This window comes from Meriones unguiculatus, chromosome 9 (assembly GCF_030254825.1).
Source record: "Meriones unguiculatus strain TT.TT164.6M chromosome 9, Bangor_MerUng_6.1, whole genome shotgun sequence".
NCBI classification, from domain to species: Eukaryota; Metazoa; Chordata; class Mammalia; order Rodentia; family Muridae; genus Meriones; species Meriones unguiculatus.
This window is the reverse complement of record NC_083357.1, coordinates 16,792,872-16,812,255: the sequence shown is the minus strand read 5'-3', so window position 1 is coordinate 16,812,255 and position 19,384 is coordinate 16,792,872. Positions and strand designations below refer to the sequence as shown.

General features: G+C 36.9%; 1 protein-coding gene across 7 annotated transcripts in view; it reads left to right on the top strand.

Moving 5' to 3' along the window:
• Window positions 1-19,384, top strand: part of Nrg3 (neuregulin 3) — a 1,164,783-nt gene that overhangs the window by 556,628 nt on the left and 588,771 nt on the right. The gene's annotated exons all lie outside the window — the stretch shown is intronic.

Sequence of the window (19,384 nt, the reverse complement as noted above, 5' to 3'; positions counted from 1 at the left end):
CCGTGACCATACAATATGAAAATAACTATTCTTTTGTTTTGTAGACCTCCATTCTTTTGTTTGCTATTGGCATTCTCATGCTGCCATATTATCCTAGCAGTCTAAGCACATGTAAATAGGAAATAGCCTTCATTTTGACAAACTTCAAAAAGCTTGTATGTACATGTTAATATATTCTTGTTAGGCATGGGTGAAATGATGTACCCATAATTTTTATCTAAACCCCATCTAACAGCATGTCCTGTTCTGGTTATGTGGCACATTAAACTAAGAGCTTTGCCTCTACAGAAATTTCCTTGTATCCATGGGATAAACTTAATCCAATTGCTTAATTGCACCCAGTAATAATGTAGTTAAGATTTTAATTTAATATTCATTAGTGAAATTGTCCTGGCTTAATTTTTTTTATTAAGCCTCCATTATATTAGTACCTAATTGGTTTTGTGTTATAGATTGCTTTCTTGAAGGTCTTGATTTAGCACACAAGTTTCTGAGGGATTTCTATAACATTTATGCCACAGTTTGCTAATGTTTTATGAGGTAGTCTATAAATGCACCTGTCATGCTCTCTACCCATAGGACATTCTGTCCACTCATCTGTTTGTCTGTTGGAATTGGTAGAAGACTGACCAGATCCTTGTTTTTCTTGCAATTCTCTTTCTTATAACCTAGGACAGTTTTCTATGTCTAGGTAATATTTTCATGTAATATAACTTTATATATTGTATTTATATTTTTAATTTTATTATTTCAATCAGTTGCTTATATTTACTAGAATGTTATCTGTTTTTCTATCCATCCATTTGTCTCCTCATAAACTAAAATTATTCTTATTTTTTCAAAAAGTGTTTCTTAATGACTGACTGTATTATTTTCAGTAATTTTGTTTAAATTCAGTCACATGTTTAACCTATTTTACTTCATTTTTTGGTAGTTAACAATTAGAATATATTAATATTATCATCAATATTATTAACAACCAGGACAAAAATTATCCAGGCTAGAAACATATTACAATAGTAATTTTGCAATTTATTTATGTACTGGTTTACTAACAGCCTTCTTTATCATTTTCAGCTCTGAAAATACGACTATAGCTAGTTTTATATATGTAATCAAATAAAAAATTTAAAAAAGATTGAAAATGTACATAACATTCCTATCATGATATTCTGGTAAAAATGTTCTAAAAATTAGCATGTGACAGTAATGTGACAGGAGATTAAACTTAAGGATGGCAAGAAGTTAAATAATAATAATAATAATATTTATTTTATTGAAAATAATTTTTTCCTCATATATCTTTTTGTGATTTTTTTTCTTCTGTACTCCTCTAAGTTTTTCCTTGCCTCTCCTTCCATACATATTCACTCCCTTTCTGTCGCTTATGGAATATTACTTAGCAATTAAAAAAAAAAGAAATCATGAAATTTTCAGGCAAATGGTGGGAACTGGAAAAGACCATCCTAAGTGAGGTATCCCAGAAGCAAAAAAGACACACAGGGTATATACTCACTCATAAGTGTATATTAGACATATAATATAGAATAAACATACTAAAATCTGTACACCTAAAGAAACTAATCAAGAAGGAGGACTCTGGCTGAGATGCTCAATCCCCACTCAGAAAGGCAAAGAGAATGGACATCAGAAGAAAGAGAAAACAGGGAACAGGACAGGACCCTACCACAGAGGGTGTCTGAAGGGCTCTACCCTACAGGGTATCAAAGCAGATGCTGAGACTTATAGCCAAACTTTGGGTGTAGTTCAGGGAATCTTATGAAAGAAGGGGAAAATAATAAGACCTGGAGAGGACAGGAGCTCCACAGGTAGAGCAACAGAACCAAAATATCTGGGCCCAAGGGTCTTTTCTGAGACTGATACTCCAACCAAGGACCATTCATGGAAATAACCAAGAACCCCTGCACAGGTGAAGCCCATGGCAGTTCAGTATCCAAGTGGATTCCATAGAAATGAACAGGTACTGTCTCTGACATGAACTGATTGGCCTGCTCCCTGAGAGGGGAGCAGTCTTACTAGGCCACAGAGGAAGACAATGCAGCCACTCCTGGTGAGACTTGATAGATTAGGATCAAAGGGAAGGGGAGAAGGACCTCCTCTATAAGTGGACTTGGGGAGGGACATGGGTGGAGAAGGTGGAGAGAGGGAGCTACAGGGGGGGATAGAAAGTGGATAAACTGTAATTAATATTTTTTTGATTTTATTATTATTTTTTTATCAGTTACATTTTATTAACTCTGTATCCCAGTCGTGTCCCGATCCCTCATTCCCTCCCAGTCCCTCCCTCCCTCCCTCTCTCCCTCATCTCCACCATGCCCCTTTCCAAGTCCACTGATAGGGGAGACCTCCTCCCCATTCATCTGATCCTGTTTTATCAGGTATCTTCAGGACTGGCTGCAAAGCCCTCCTCTGTGGCCTAACAGGACTGCTCCTCCCTTCGGGGGTGGGGAGACCAAAGAGCCAGTCATTGAGTTCCTGTTAGAAATAGTCCTTGTTCCCCTCACTTTGGGAAACCAATTGGTTACTGAGGTACCACAGGCTACATCTGAGTGGAGGTTCTAGGTTATATCCATACATGGTCCTTGGTTGAATGTCAGTCTCAGAAAAGACCCTGTGCCCAGATATATTTGGTCCTTGTGGAGCTCCTATCCTTTCCCCATCAGACTAACTCCCCTTCTTTCTTATGATTCCCTGTACTCTGCCAAAGGTTTGGTCATGAGTCTTTGCTTTGAAAACACTGTCAGTTAGAGTCTTTCAGATGCGCTCAGTAGACTCCTGTCATAGGTTCAATGCACATCCCATCTGTCTTTCTAAAGGAGGATTGATCATCTTACCCCATGTCCGCTCAATTGATTATCTTTTTTAGCTGTATAGATTTCATTATGTTTATCATATCTTATAGGTCTATATAAGTGAGTATATCCCATGTTTGTCTTTCTCCTTCTGGGATATTTCACTCAAAATGATTGAAAAGTTTCTGTAAAGCAAAGGATACTGTCATCAAAACAAAACGACTGCCTACAGATTGGGAAAGAATCTTCACTAACCCTTTATCTGACAGAGGACTAATATCCAGTATATACAAAGAACTAAAGAAGCTGAAAAGCAGCAAACCAAGTAATCCAATTAAAAAATGGGGAACAGAGCTAAACAGAGAATTCTCGACAGAGGAATATCGAATGGCAGAAAAACACTTAAAGAAATGAGCATCCTCATTAGCCATCAGGGAAATGCAAATCAAAACGACCCTGAGATATCACCTTACACCCATCAGAATGGCCAAGATGAAAAACTCAAGCGATAACACATGCTGGAGAGGTTGTGGAGAAAGGGGAACCCTCCTCCACTGCTGGTGGGAATGTAAACTGGTACAACCACTCTGGAAAGCTATCTGGCGCTTTCTAAGACAATTAGGAATAGTGCTTCCTCAAGACCCAGCTATACCACTGCTAGGTATATACCCAAAGTTTGTTCAAGTACACAAAAGGGATACTTGCTCAACCATGTTTATAGCAGCTTTATTTGTAATAGCCAGAACCTGGAAACAACCCAGATGTCCATCAACGGAGGAATGGGTACAGAAATTGTGGTATTTTTATACAATGGAATACTACTCAGCAATCAAAAAGGAGGAAATCATGAAATTTGTAATTAATATTTTTAAAAAAAATGTCAAAAAAAGAAAATTAAAAAATGTTTTTATGGAATAATAATAAAAAAGAATAAAATATAACAAGAACAAAAACCAATGTATCAGAGTTGGACAAGATAAAGAAAGAGAAGAAAAAGAGCTCAAGAGAAGACACAAGAGTCAGAGACCCAGTCATATGAACAATCAGAATTCCATATAAATACTAAACTGCAAGCGATAATATCTACTCAAAAGACCTTGGCCCATGAGCCCTGTGCATGCTGCCTTAGTCTCTGTGAGTTCATATGAGCTTTGTCCAAGCTGATTTAAGGGCTTTTTTTATCTGCAGGATTCCATGAGTCCATAGGGTAGAGATTTGATGGAGACATCCCAATTAGGGCTCAGTGTTCCAAGATCACATATTCGCTGTCTCATTCCATTGTCTCATTCTCTGCATAGTGTCTGTGGGTCTCTGTATTTGTTTCCATCAACTGAAGGAGGAAGCTCATCTGATGATGGTTGAGAAAGGCACTGATCTATGAGTATAGAAGAATGTCATTACAAGTCATTTATTGCTACATGAATTTTTGTTTGTATGGTTGGTTTGGTTAGGTTTAGTTTGTTTTTTAGTTTTATTGTTGTTATTTTTAAGAACAGCAGTTTTGGTTTTACCCTAGGTAACTGGGATATCTAATCTGGTTCTTAGCCACCTAAGCAGTGTCTGTATGGGTTCCACCTCATGGAGAGGTCCTTAAGTCAAATGAGACATTGGTTAGTTACTCCTGCAAGCTTTGTCCTAGGACAAATTGTGCCACCATGGTCCTAGCACATCTTGCAGGCAGGACACCATTGAAAATCAAAGGTCCTATGTCCTTCTCTTCATTACTCCACCCCACTTGGTCCTCCCATTTCAGCACCTCCATTCATCAATAACTAACCCTTTTATTTACCTTTTCAAATAAGAACTTTGTGTACTGCCTTGTCACCTACTCTATACCTAATCTCTCACTGATTTAAGAGCTAATGTTTACACATAAATGAATAGTTACCATATTTTCTTTTCTTTATGGATCAGTGATAACTCACTCAGATGACTTTTTTTTCTAATTCCATCCCTCTACTTACAAATTTCAAGAGTACATTTCTTTGACAACTATGTAATTTTCATTATGTAAATATACTACCTTTTCTTTTGTTGAGGGATAGCTATATTGTTTGCAGTTTCTTGCTATTATGAATTAAACACCAGTGAACATGATTGAGCAATATATCTGCAGTAGAATTAAGATATGTGCCCAAGAGTGGTATAGCTGGACCTTCCAATCTTCCTGAGGAAGCAACACACCGATTGCCATAGCAGTGGTACAAGTTCGCATTAACACCAGCAATGGAGGAGCGTTTCTCTGACTCCACATCCTTGTCAGCAAGAACTATCACTTTTTTATTGATTTTATCCATTCTGATGGGTGTAAAAAAATCTCAAAGTGTAAGAAATCTCAAAGTAGGTTTGATTTGTATTTTCCTGACATTGAGTATTCCTTTAAGCTTCATTTGAGGTTCCTTTTATGAGATTTTTTTTTTTGTTTAGATCCGTACCTCAATTTTAATTGTTTAGTTTTTTTGTATATATAGTTTTTCTGATTTATTTATATATACTGTGAATATATGTGCTCTATTGGATATGTACTTGGTAACATTTTTTTCTCACTCTGTAGGATGCCATGTATAACTGATGATATCCTTCTCTGTGCAGAAGCTTCTCGGTTTAATGAGACCCCATTAATTGCTGATCTTAGTGCCTGTGGTAACAATGTTCTGTTCAGAGAGTCATTGCCTGTGCCAATGAGTTCCAGGGTATTTTCCACTTTTTCCTTTATCAGGTTCACTGTATCTGGTTTTATGTTGTGCTCATTGATCCATTTTGACTTGAGTTTGTGCAGTGTGATAAATATGGATTTATTTAGATTCCTCAACGCAGCCATCCAGTTTGACCAGCATCATTTGTTGAAGATACTGTCATTTTTCCAATGTGTATTTATGGCTTATTCATCAAAATAAGCACTTTATTACCATGAAAATTTACTTTGAGTACTTGATAACTCAACATTTGAAATATGATATTTTATTAGTTATATGAGAATTTTATACATACATGCAGTGTATTTTTTATTATATTCACCTCTTATTCCTACCCCTGACTCTGTCCATATATACGCCTCACCCCCTCCTAACTGCAAATCCTTTTGATTAACCACTGAGCCCAGTTTGTGCTGTCCATGTACTCATGGAGGAGTGGGGGAAATTACCTGAATTGTGCTCAACTTATAAGGTCCACAGACATGAAAACCCTGACTCTCTCCAGTATAATTGTCTTTTTAATAAAATGGTCTATTTCTGACTTTTTCCTGATGCAGTTGCTAGTTGGTGAAGATATTAAACATGAAAAGAAGAATATGCTTAAATTTATCTCAATACCTTCTCACTATAACATAAGGACAGGATATGAAAACAGGGAGATTAAATTTATTCACCCTCATAGCTACATATGGGGATTTTGATATGAGTATAGGTGTTTCATCATAGTTAAAAATAATATTTCCCCAAAATTTGTACTACAAAGGCAATGCAGAAACTGCAATATATCAAAATGAAAATCTATGCATTTAAACATCCTTCTCAAATATATTGTCTGGTTTTTAAATAGATAAATTCATGATAACTTATTTTTTCTACATTTAAATATTTTAAGTTGTCTTAATGCTTAGTTGACCATTAATCTGTGCATTTTACATAAAGCCTTTTGACAGAACTAACTTTGAATATAATTTAGTCACCATACACTGCCATCATATGAATTCTATTAGGTGTATATTAACAGGATTATTTAATTTTATCCATATTTGGATGGTTTGTTTCAACATTTTAGGATTTTTCTTTGCATATTTATATTTATACCCTATATTTTATTTATTTTTTGTTTAGTTTTAATTTTTAATTTTTATTTTTTTACAATTTATTCATTATATATCTCCTCCCTCAACTCCTCCCAGTCCTATTCTCCCTCCCTCTTACTCCCTATCCCCTCCCCCTAGTTAACTGAAAGGCTGGGGGAAGTTCTCCTTTGCCATCTGCCCATAGCTTATCAAGTCTCATCAGGACTGCCTGTATCCTCTTCCTCTGTGACCTAATAAGGCCATATTGCCAGGGGCAAGTGATCAAAGAGCAAGTAACCAAGTTTATGACAGAGTCAGTCCCTGCTCCCCTTACTCAGAGATCCACATGGAAACTAAGCTGCCAATTGGTTACATCTGAGCAGGAGGTCTAGGTCCTCTCTGTACATGGTCCTTGGTTGGTGTATCAGTCTCTGCAGGAGCAACTGGGCTCAGGTTTTTTAGCTTTGTTGGTCTCCATGAGGCTCCTATCTCCTTATAAGCAGATATTTGCCATATAACATAGATTAGCCATAATAAAATATGCAGACCCGAAGAAGCTAAACACTAAGAAGGACCCTAGGGAGGATGTTTAAATCTCATTCAGCATGACAAACAGGATAGACAACAGAAGCAGTAGAAGAGGGGAAACAGGATGGGAGTCTACTATCAAGCATCCTCTGAAAGTTTCCACCCAACAGGGTATGGAAGCAGATGATGAGAGTCACAGCCAAACTTTAGGCAGAGTGCAGGGAGTCTTATGGAAGAAGAGAGGGTGAGATACACTCTATATTTTAATACTTATTTTTTGTATAAGTACTAGGACCAATATATTAATTTTTCCTTTGAAGAAAAAGATACATAAAATAGTTATCCAGAATATATTGATATAGAAAAGTTACATAGAAGTCTTTCGTATGACAAACGAATGACGTTCAGCAGCAGTTGAGCATCAGAAGGAGAACGTGACCAGGCCTCCTCCCGAAAGCCTCAGTCACCAGATGAAACTTACTTAAATGTGGTTTGTAGGGTGAACCGTGACAATGCCTAAGTGATGCATGAAAACCGTCACCCCAACCATTGTGCTGCTGGTGCAAAGTTTAACTTGATGTGATTTTAGGGCAATTAATATTGTGAATTTTCTCCTGACATGTTTTACCAGACAAGTTTATTAGATACAGTGACTTGGTGAGATTAGTAAAATGATAAAAGATACGGATAGAAGGAAACGAGACAACAAAAGTGGGAAAAGGGAACTGAAGAAGAGAGAGAAGACTGAAGGGAAAATATCAGTGGCCAACATAATGCTTCAGGTGTCACACTTGTGAATCTCATCACAGCCATCTAGTTATGTAGTCAGAAGGCTCTCCCCCCAAATCCCCTAATTATTAAATCTGAAATATTTAGAGAAGTATCAGTAAATTTTGATTCAAAAAAGTAATATAATCAACAAAACTTTTTCCACAGAGTTTTTATTTCCAGTGTGAATTGTTACACTGTTTAAGCACAATTGTTTGTGTTTATCTACTTTTGAGAAGCCCTTTCATTCCAGAACAAGCTTAACATGGGGATATGTTTAATGTTCTGAGTATTTGGGTGGAGTTGTAAGTTTCTATTACTAGATCTCGTAAGCACTCCAACTTCAGTGGTTTATTCCTGAGGCATGGAGACCCATTGGCCCCAGAGATCAGTATCATTATTTTCAGAATTAGTCCTTAATAATATTCTTTCTATACAATGAAATAAAGGATATATCATTAGTAATAAGGTGCCTGGGTTTTGGGTAGTAGATCATTTGCTTGTGTGCTTTTCTAAAAGTGTAAATGACAGTTGAGCAATAAGAATGAAATATTTGGCTCAGGAGTTTTGATGACTTTATAAATTCCCAAAGGAATTTAATCCTGTACTGACAAATGTACACATGGAGTCATTCTCAATTCTCCTCTCCTCTGACACTCTTTCATGTGTGCTGTGAGAATTCTGTTGAGTTTAATGTATCAAAGAAATATATTAAATATTTAATCTCAAACATCACACAAGCTTTTATTGACTCATCTTCAAGATATTTTCAGTAATTTTCTTCATACTCTAGAAATTCAATTTTTAAAATGATACATTAAACAAATTTAATAATATTATAAATATTATTCAGTGGTGTATACTACAAAATCACCTGATTGGAGCTTTTGTTGGAACAAAGGTTTGTCCATTTCTGGCAGGTTTTTCTATTATACTGCATCATATTTTATTTTTCCAGCTTATGTTATTTGTCATTTTTACCCTTTACTAAAAATAAGCGAATATCAGACTGGTTGTTACTTACAACTTCGTGTTTACCTGTTTTAAGCAACTTAATAATTTCCAATAAATACAAGTATAAATATATTATTTCTCTAATTTAATTCATATCTAAAGTTTTTCATTTTTTCATATATTTTAATCATGTTTTTCCTTTTCTAAGCTCCTCATAGATCGTTTCCACCTCCTACCTACCCAGCTTCATGTTCTTGCTCTGTCTCTGTCCTCTTCCCTCTCTTTCTCTCAATGTATATATGAATACATACATATAGAGACAGATTTATAGATATCAACCACAAATTTTTATCTACCACTAATAACATATTTCTGTGACAAACACTATAACAACACCCATAGGTTCAAACCAGTCAAAATTCAAGCACAGGTTATGAAAAACGGGCACAAATTTCTACCCTTGGCTAAGATGTATTTGCAATTGACATCTGCTCTGCTCAGAAAGGGAAAATTACTTTTATGAAATGGAGTGTCATTCCAGGGCAATCCTTTGTCAACACAAAATGGACTCCATAGTTTCTGTTTGTTTCTTTTTGACCTTTTGTCCTTGTCTCTTTTTGTTTGTTTGTTTTAATGTTTGTTTGTTATTAATACATTGTTAATCCCAACCTCCTCATTCTGTGTGCATCTACTTACATTTTTCAAGTAAATTGCACACATTTGCACTGGTTGACATTCAGTCTTCACTTACTCAGAGAGGGCAACTGTCCTAGTGACTGGTTGGCATTCCAATGTACTAGGTGTGGCTCTGTGATCTCAAGTCTATGCCATGTCCAATACCATTGATTTTCAGAGTAATGAATTGAGCCTAAGAAACAAGGAAAGGAAAGTCTGACCATATCCAAGAGTTTTGGCTTGGAAACATAAGCAAATTCAATATGTTAAATGTGATAACGACCCACATTTGTATATGAATTAGCTCTTCTAGAAAAATAAATCAAGACGAAAGAGTTCTTTTTAAAATAAATATATAATTTAATAAGGCTTTTTATTATCGACATACATTAACTGTACATGTCATAAACTAAAGAGTAGTAATTCCATATGTAGGATAATTAAATCACAACCAATTCATTTCCATATTCTAGGAATATATTTCCATGTCCTGGGAACTCCTTTCTCTGTGCTGAGAATTTCCTAAGTCACTATGTGAAATGCACAATTAATTATTACAAAGTGTAATCACCTTCATGTACTGTAGAACATTGGAAAATTTCCCCCTGTGTGGTTGCAGTTTGGTACTTATGAAGTCCTTCTGAACAAGTATCATTCATGGACCTACAATTTGCTGCATATCAACTTTTATGACTCTCTATTTCCAAATCATTTTTCTTTCAGAACAACTTCTCATTAGAAAGGAAATTTCTAATTAAGTAATAGGAGAATAATTGCTATGATGTTAATATAAAGCCAGAAGTTGTGTGTTAATTTCTAGAGAGTTTTGTTTGCTTCGTATAGAATGGAGTCGAATCCACTTATAGTGAAATATGATGGTTTAACATTAAGAGTGATGAGTTTGCCCATATGTTGATGAGAAAGAAGATGTACATGTAGCTGTTTGTAGTGAAAATTGCTTCAGTATGAAGCCTTGTGATTTATAACTGTCTCTGTCTCGTGACTCGGCTATTCCACTTCTAATACAGGATTTTTTTTTCATTATTACTATGTATATTCTCTGCATTCTTGAATGTGAGTGAAGTCATAAAACAACTTTGAGAAATTTTTTCTCTTTCTGTTGTAGGATCTGGGGGTTGTACTCAGGCTGTCAATATTGTATGCTATGTTTTCACCTGCTGAGCTATCTTCCCAGCCCCTATTATGGAATATTATGGGTATAATTGGTTTTGTACTACATAGAATGATTTTCCTAAATAATTCATCACATTAATGGAAGACAAAAATATCAAAGAAGTATTTGCCCATAAGGATACATGTTATATATGTTATAAACTTTACACTGGGGAATACAAATGTGTCTTAGACAAAGAAACTTTGAAATTTTTTTTTTTTTTGAGAAAATGTAAGCTATCTTCCAAGTTTTGTTTCTATTCAAGAAAAATCAAGTTGAACAAATTTAAGTCTCTGTTAAAAAGAAATGAATGTGCTTGTTATATGCTGAGTACCATATATATATCAGTGAGAAAGGGGGGTATTGGGTGGTTCTAAAGAAGGAAAATTTATTACTCTAAGGCACGTAGTTTGCCATATGCTTTCAAATGTTAATAATATTGAGTTAAAGGTTATACAAGAAACATCTTGGAGGTCTGATTTTTCTCTAAGACAGTTGTGAACTCTTTGCCAAGTATATTTGAACTATGGTGACTTTATATATGTGAAGAACTGACAGAAATCATGATGGATTTTTAGAACTTAGTCCATAATCTCATCTGAAAGGATCTAGAAACTTAGACAGTTGAAGATGTCTAAATAGGACTTTAAAGAAAGTGGGATTCCAGTGTTCAGAAACCATATTAACAACAGTTTTCTACCATCCTGACCAAGTGTTGACTAAGACATGATGCAGGTGTTGAGGATGTCACTGGGTGATTTACAGAGCTATGTTGTTTGCTGAGTGTGCAAAAAGATATATTGTCCCAAACCAGCTTACTTACTGATTCTAAAAAAGAAGGTTACATCTGTGCATCTTACAGAAGATCTTTTTGGAAAACCGAATGATAAGTACTTTGTGTATATAAGAAATCTCAAAACAAAAGTATTATCAGTGAGTGGCACATGGTCATAAGTGCTTTCTTTCCCAAAGCACTTTACTGGGGTCTAAACATAAATGGAAGTATGGCTTCTTTGCTCCTTGAAAGGACTTTATGATCTAACACATCCATTAATCAAACTTATGAAAGCTTACTTTGAAATCTCTTGGTTAGGGATGAGCTTATGTTTTATAAACATTTCCTACAAGGTTTCTTCATCTAAGAATGAAGTCTCATTTTATATAGTGCTTTCATCCAGAAGAATTAAATATAGGCATGACATAAGAGAGGTTTATCTTGGTAATTTTAACCTGGAAACCTTTTGAAAGCAAGTGCTGGTTTTGAGCCCCTCCAATGACAGTGAAGAATTAACAGGCACAGTTTAGGCCATACAATGGCCATGTATCTGTAGGTTTTATTGCATTTCCATTCCTTTGGCATGATATATAATTTGGAAGGTGCTGTCTCAAAGCCCCAGTTGTTAAAAGTTCAGTCAGGGGCTGGAGAGATGGAGCAGAGGTTAAGAGCACTTGCTGACCTTCCAAAGATCCTGAGTTCAATTCCCAGCAACCACATGGTGGCTCACAACCATCTGTAATGACAGATGACTTCTGGTGACCTCTTCTGGCCTGCATGCATCCATACATGCAGGCAGGACACTGTATACATAATAAATAAACCTTTTTTAAAAAGTTCAGTCTATAAGGTGGTGTTAATGGGAAGTTGTAGAACATTTCAGAGGTGAGAACTGATAGGGTGTCTTTAAATCATTGCAAGTAAGTCCTCAGTCCTCATTTTGGTGAGACTTTATGGGCAAAGCTTCTGCCATGCCCCACAACAAACTCCCTGATCTTCTGGCATTGCAGTATTTCTAATCTCTCTTTCCCTGAGCCTATGGTACAGAAGTTGTTTTGCGATGTATCTATTGGCAATAGAGTTCCATCTCTGCAGGGACAACAACAATAGGCATGCCAAAGTGAAGAGGGGGAAGACCTTGAGATGTAAACCTTACACAAGAGCTACAGTCAACTGAGGAGGAGAAATAGTCTTCTCCAGGGAAAAGAACACTAAATGTTTAATACCAAATAGTTAACCCTGAAAACATACATAGACGTAATATTATACAGACTCAGCAGGTTATATTTAGGAATATATATATATATATATATATATGTACATATACATATACCACTTACCAACAATTTGTTAGAAGGGGTCATGACTTTGAAAGAGCAAGGAGACATATATGGAAGGGCTTGGGTAGAGAAAAGGCAAATAATGGTCTAAGTTTTTTTATAACTTCAAAAATAAAATAAATAATTGTAAAAAGCATGCTATTAAATGTGGTTTGGGGCCCCAGTATCTTTTTCTCTTCCTCGTCGTGAAATGAGCAGTTTGTTATACATTACACACTACTGTCATCTAACACCCTCAGTCAAGCAAGGCCCAACCTGTTATTGAGACCTCCAAAGCCCTGAGCCATAATAAACATTTTCATCTTTATAAGTTAATTATCTCAGGTATTTCATTATAGTAAGAGGAAGGGGATGAGAACCTTTGGTGAGCTGGTACAGCCAAATCAAAGCTAGTCAGGGTATTCCTTGTTGAAGTGCAGGAGTGCCCATACCACACTCTCAGAGATGCAGATGGAGCCAGGAGCATGACATTTCGCGGAAAAGGTGTACTTCTTTCATATAAACCATATATCCAAACATTGCTTATCAAAGAAGTACATTTTTTTCTTCTTTTTAAATCACTGTTTGGAAATCTTTCTATAATGTAATTAAAAACCAACCTCAGACACATTGTTACTAGCTGCTTTGAGATTTTTCGGTAGAAACAATCATCACATATTCAGATGGTGGCCAAGTTGTTCTTTAAATTCTCACACAGATTGCTTCCTTTTTCTTCCTCTCTCTCCACTGTAATAATTCTCACAAGTAACTTGAGTCAACGCCAAACTTGAGTTATTTTTCAAGCACATACAAAGAAGATGAAGATGAAGAGGAAGAAATTAAACTAGAGAAAGCATTAGAATTGCTGCATGTGAATTCCACTCACATCCTGAAGCCAATGCACTTAAAAGATTAAATGAAAATTTCCCATCTCCTGTTATCACACTCCGCTGTCTTCACTGATATGCTCTAAGAATAAGAGATGGCAGCTTTTCAATGTATCACTGAGATTCCTCTGGCTCATAGTGTTCCCATCATTTCTATTTCCTAGCACGCTTCTGTGATAAAGTGAGAAATAATATTCTAAAATGCCAGTAGCATTCAATATAGGACTCACTGCCCTCCACAATTAGCATATTTTTTCTGATAGGCTACTGTTTAAGATTTATGGGCCCTATAAATATATAGACAGTTGCCTGGATAAAAAGAGAATATGTAGGAAGCTGACTCTGTGTACTAATAAATGCCAAAAGGTACACTAGGTTAAAGAAATTATGTATGGAGGATCCTGGCTATAAATTTCTGTTGCATTTTCTGGGTTGAATTGCTTATGTGTCTGTATAAACTGCTTAGCAGAAAATAGGCGAGGAACATTAAAACTTTAGTTAACTCTATTTCCGCAGGTCTATATAATTTTAAACTTATTTAGGACAATAGCCCATTTGTTTTATAAATCACGGTGCTCATTGCAGTAGCTTTCAAGCTGAAAGCATTAAATCACTTTCTATTACTGAGCCTGGAAGAATGCAGCATTACAGCATGGCTGGCAGAACATGGATCAGCGTGATATTGATCTAACCCTGTAAAAAGAAAAGCCACATTGAACAGACTCTAAACTGCTAGGAGCGTTATCTGCAAGCTGCAGGGATGGTTCAGATCCCATATTTCTAGGTCAAAGGAGGCTATATTTCTTTTAAAAATTAACGACATTTTGAGATAATTATGACCTTTTATCTGTAAGATTAAGAACTGTGGTAGTTGAGGAGTGTCAGGAGGTAATTATGTGATATCCTAATTAGTTCACTTTCCTTGCAAGGAATGAGTTAAATGGCCTAGAGGTGAAAAGTCATCACTTTCTTAGTAGTTGAAAACTTATTGCAAAGCTGTTCTGAGGGGTTATGCTGGATCCACTGGCAATTTCAGAATGTTGGCACTAGGAATATAGACATAGTATGTGGTTCACACAGGAGCATCTCCCTAGGTAACCATTAAGTGACAGTACTCTTAACTAGACTGCATTGAGATTATGCTACCTAATGACCAAATTCCAATATTGCTTCTCAGAACATCCTGTAATTTGCATGAGGCACAAAAAAGAGCCCATTAGGGGAGAATCACATTAATATACAGTTAGCATTCAGGCTCATTTAGTGTGACATATTCACATAATAAGAAAAGGAAGGTCCTGGGAAGAGAGCCAAAGGAACCATTGAAAAAGACAGATATGGTGTGCCAAAATGTGTAGAGATCTACAGCAATAATGGAGGGAAGGAAGGGAGGGAGGAAGGCAAGAGGGAATCTGCAAAGCTAAAGTTAGGCAGCAGAGAACTGAGAGCATCAGCTATTAGACGCACCACTATGGTGAGACTAAAACTGAGAGAGGTCCTTGCTCATGGCCTGGGTGGATGTATGTGGTCGGTTCCTGTGGCTCTCATTTAGGAAATAAGGGGAAATCCTCAATAAGCCATCTTTCCCTGCCAATGCACATTTTAATCTAGGCTGCCTGTACCTGTCCACACGAAGGTCATCTGGGCTTGGAATTGGTTTTATTTGTTGGTTTCTTGCTTGCTGGAGGGATTTTATAGGATTACAGACTCTTCTGCCAGTCATCCCCTCTCTATGCCTGTGTCTGATCTTTCAAATTGCATGTACATTGCGCTGCACACATCCCAGTTCAGTAAATAGATTCTTCCTTTCTGGTCAGTCTGCCTCACCCGCAGTCACTGATTGAACCTAGGTCCTACACCATGACACTGGGGTATTTCTCTAAAATGGTGGCTGTTATCGCCACCTACACAGACCAAGAGCGATCCAGAAGAAAACAGCATGCTTTCTACTACTTTACATGGTGCTCAATATTCCGAGTTTATTGTGGCTGTTATCTGTAAGTAGGAGATTTCCATCAAGGAGAGGAGATGATGGTGGGCATTGTATTTATTATCCTTTGATTTCTGGTGAAGTGACATAACAAGAGATAACAATCTTGGCTTGAATGACGTTTTGATCTGCATCCTTCCTTCTATGTTTTAGTCACAAGCATGACCTTGCTATGGCATTCTGGGATGTGGGACACTGCAGCCTCTTTGGACTGGAGCTCAGACGTGTAACAGGTATTATTGGTGAGAAGTGAGGTTCATTTAAAGCAAGGCTTTGAGATGGTTTCCATTCCCAAGGTTTGTATTTCTTTCTCTGCTGCTATCTCAACAGTGAGGATGACATATCCTAGTACATTGTAACATTGGCACACTGGGACCCCAAAGTGAAATGTGCATTTATGCAGCCTCAGCTATAACTCAGCTAACCAGGAGTTTCATAACAGAGGGAAAGTATGTTGTAGGTCACTGGAACACTGAGCTTAATAATTTTGTATTATTGGGGTAATAGTTAGCTGATGTATTTTTCAGCATTTGTCAGCAAAGGGGCACAAAGGAAAATATACATTAAATAATTGCATGTGTGTCTAATGAGTGATGCTAACGGTTAAACACCATGATTAAGGATCCATCATAGTAATTCCTTCAAAGTTCTCAGTGATTATTCTCTGCTCCTGTTAAAGAGAAGACAGTAACATATGTTGCCCTTGCTTTCAGGAATAAACCAATTTTTAAAGATGGATAACAGAGAAGGAAAACAAACAAAATGAAAAAAGAATAACATATACACACAATAATAAAGCTGGATCTGAACTTTGAATTGAAAGTAAACCAAATTATGAAGCAGGGCCTGATGACAGTAATATTGAAGCTTCAGCTCTTTGGAAACCTCCATGTGCTATCAGAGGAGATATTGACAGAGGTAGGGGGCACAGTTGTGATGAAAATGTTCCAGAGAAAAGTGCCAAGTCCTTCATCCTATGGAAAACTCAAATGACAAGATGTTATTGAAACTAACCCCAACTTGAAGAGAATATGAACATTTGATACCTCACAGAAAAATAAGTACTGCTTTGTATTATAGACCAAGTGACTGAGAGATGGCAAGAATGACCAAAGCATCCTGATATGATTTTAATGATGAAATACTTATATTTTCACACTTGTAATATATATATATTATATATATATAATATATATATATAGTCCTATTGTTTTTCATGCTGTTAACTATGGTTTACCTCAGTATAATTAGGTCACATAAAGTGACCCCTTAATACATATTTATTACTTCTGTTTCACATAGGTGAATTTGCAGCAGTCTATACTTGGTATATGGATAACTTCTCTGGTGGCAGTTTGAACAAGAATGGTCCCCATAGGCTCCTATAATTGAGTGCTTAGTCGTAAGTGTGTGGCACTACATGGAAATGATTAGGAGGTGTGACCTTGTTGGAGGAAGCATGTCACTGAGGATGTGCTTTGAGGTTCCAAATCCCAAGCCAGGCCCAGTGGCTTTCTCTCTTCCTGCTGTTTGCTAAACCAGATAGAGTTCACAGCTCCATCTGTAGCAACATGTTTGCCTGCCTGCTGCCATTCTTTCCTTCGTGATGACCGTGAACTCAATTTCTGAAACTGAAAGAAGGCCCCAATTAAATGCTTTCCTTATCAAGAGCTGCTGTGGTCATGGTGTCTATCCTTTGCAACATAACTCTCATTTTAATACCTACTAAAAGAATCCATTGCTGGATTACAAAATAGTGAGTAGAATGTTTTCTGCTCCGAGAATAGTTTCACCCCCTCAGTGTGCTGGGTTGTAGGCTTAGAGGTTGATAACACAATGAAGGGCTAACAGTCTAATTTGTTGTTTTCATTGTTAGTCACATTAAATCTACTAGAGTAACTGAAAATTAAAGCCTGTTGTTCAGAAACACATGTTGTTTAACTGAACTGTGCAACAAAAATTTGTATTGATTGAAGCCATGTAATGTGGACTTATTTATGAGGTATGTGTGAATTTGTGCATATATGTATGAGTCTGTATGTATACTTGTGTGTGCGGGTTCCTATGTGTGCATTTGTGGGGACTGTACCCAAAACTCTTAAATTTCTAAAGCTTATTGTTCCTGCTGGTGTATCAGGGTGGAATTCTAAATGCTGGACAGAGTGACTGAAAGACTTTCAACATCTTAAAAAGTATAGTCTCCCTTCCCCTGGCCACCAGTCCCATGCCGACATACCCCTCTCATTCTTATCTGACTCCCCAGGACAGAGCCATTCCTGACATACCACATCTGTGCCTTCCTGCCTTGTGTTATCTTCTCCATGTGGTACCAATGGTGTTCCTTCTTAGTCATTGTGGGGGAAAAATGGCCTGCCTGCACCTCATGGATTCCTTTATGGTATCTTTCCCTGAAAACACACACACACACACACACACACACACATCCAGAGTCCCCAAACTATTGCTTCCCCAGGCTGAAGCTTTTATGTTATTGAATCAGGCCTGTGATACCGTATATGGGTTAAGATAGTGTTTCAACCAAGGAAAGCTGTTTTTCCAATTGTCTGAAGTAGTAGAGAAGTTACTACTACTTCAAGCCATTTGGGTTAAAGGTGCAATATTCCAAAAATAAAGTTGTTAATATTTCTGTTGAGAGAGAGAGAGAGAGAGAGAGAGAGAGAGAGAGAGAGAGAGAGAAGAGATAGTATGTTCTTCAACTATATGGATAAAAATTTAGATTCTTAAAGTTGAATCATCATTTAGAATAAAAAATGTAGAAAGCAAAACCTCCTTGTAATGAAAGAAACATTATTTGTGTTGCATAATGAAAACTTGCCTGTAAGTCTTGCTTTGCTTAAATGAGAAATAAAACCTAAGACATACAGTAGAATAGAAAGAAATGACCCAAGTATGTATTGCCATAAAAATATTCACTCAGGACAGTTTCTGTTTATCCTAGTCAATATCTTCCAGACATTTATTATCCACAGTCACTGTGGAAGCCACTAGCCAGTTCCTAAATGCCAGGGTTTTAAATGCCTGTCAAAAATGAATTGGTACCTTATTTTTATAAGGACACTTTATAATGCAAAAGGGCAAAATGGCATACTCTCTGAGGAAATATGCGGTTAGGCTGCTAAACCAATATTTTTCTTTTAAAGATAGATAACATTTCCCTTCACAAAGAAATTGAGTAACTGAAGTCTCCCCCTCAGACATTTAATAAGAGCCAGTTTATCCCGGAGAATATGTGGCAGATATCAGCTGCCTCCTCAGAAAGGGAGTGCACAAAACTCAGAAGACCACCTGCTGATCAGGTCAGGAGACTGGGACTGTTCTTCTCACTCCTGGAGGACATTCAGACACTGAACACTTACTGGGGTCCCATTCTGCCCTGTCAGATATCAGCCTTAAGTTTCTCTAAAGTTTCCATCGAGACAGTTCCTAAGTTGTAAGCATCAGGTAGTGTGCCAGTAAGAAACAGGTATCCAAGGCTTGGGACAGATTTTCAGGTTGCTTGGGGTGGCCATTGTATTTTAGGACCACCAACAACAACAAAACCCAACTAAGACAGAAAAGATAAATTATGTGGAGGAACCAGTTCAGAGAGGATATCAGTATGTCCCTCTGGTCATTGGTGGCCTCTGGGTCTCATGAATCCCTGGACACAAGGCAGCAAGAGCAGATTCTTCTATTTCGTGCTGCTGTTTCCTCTGGTGCCTCTATGTC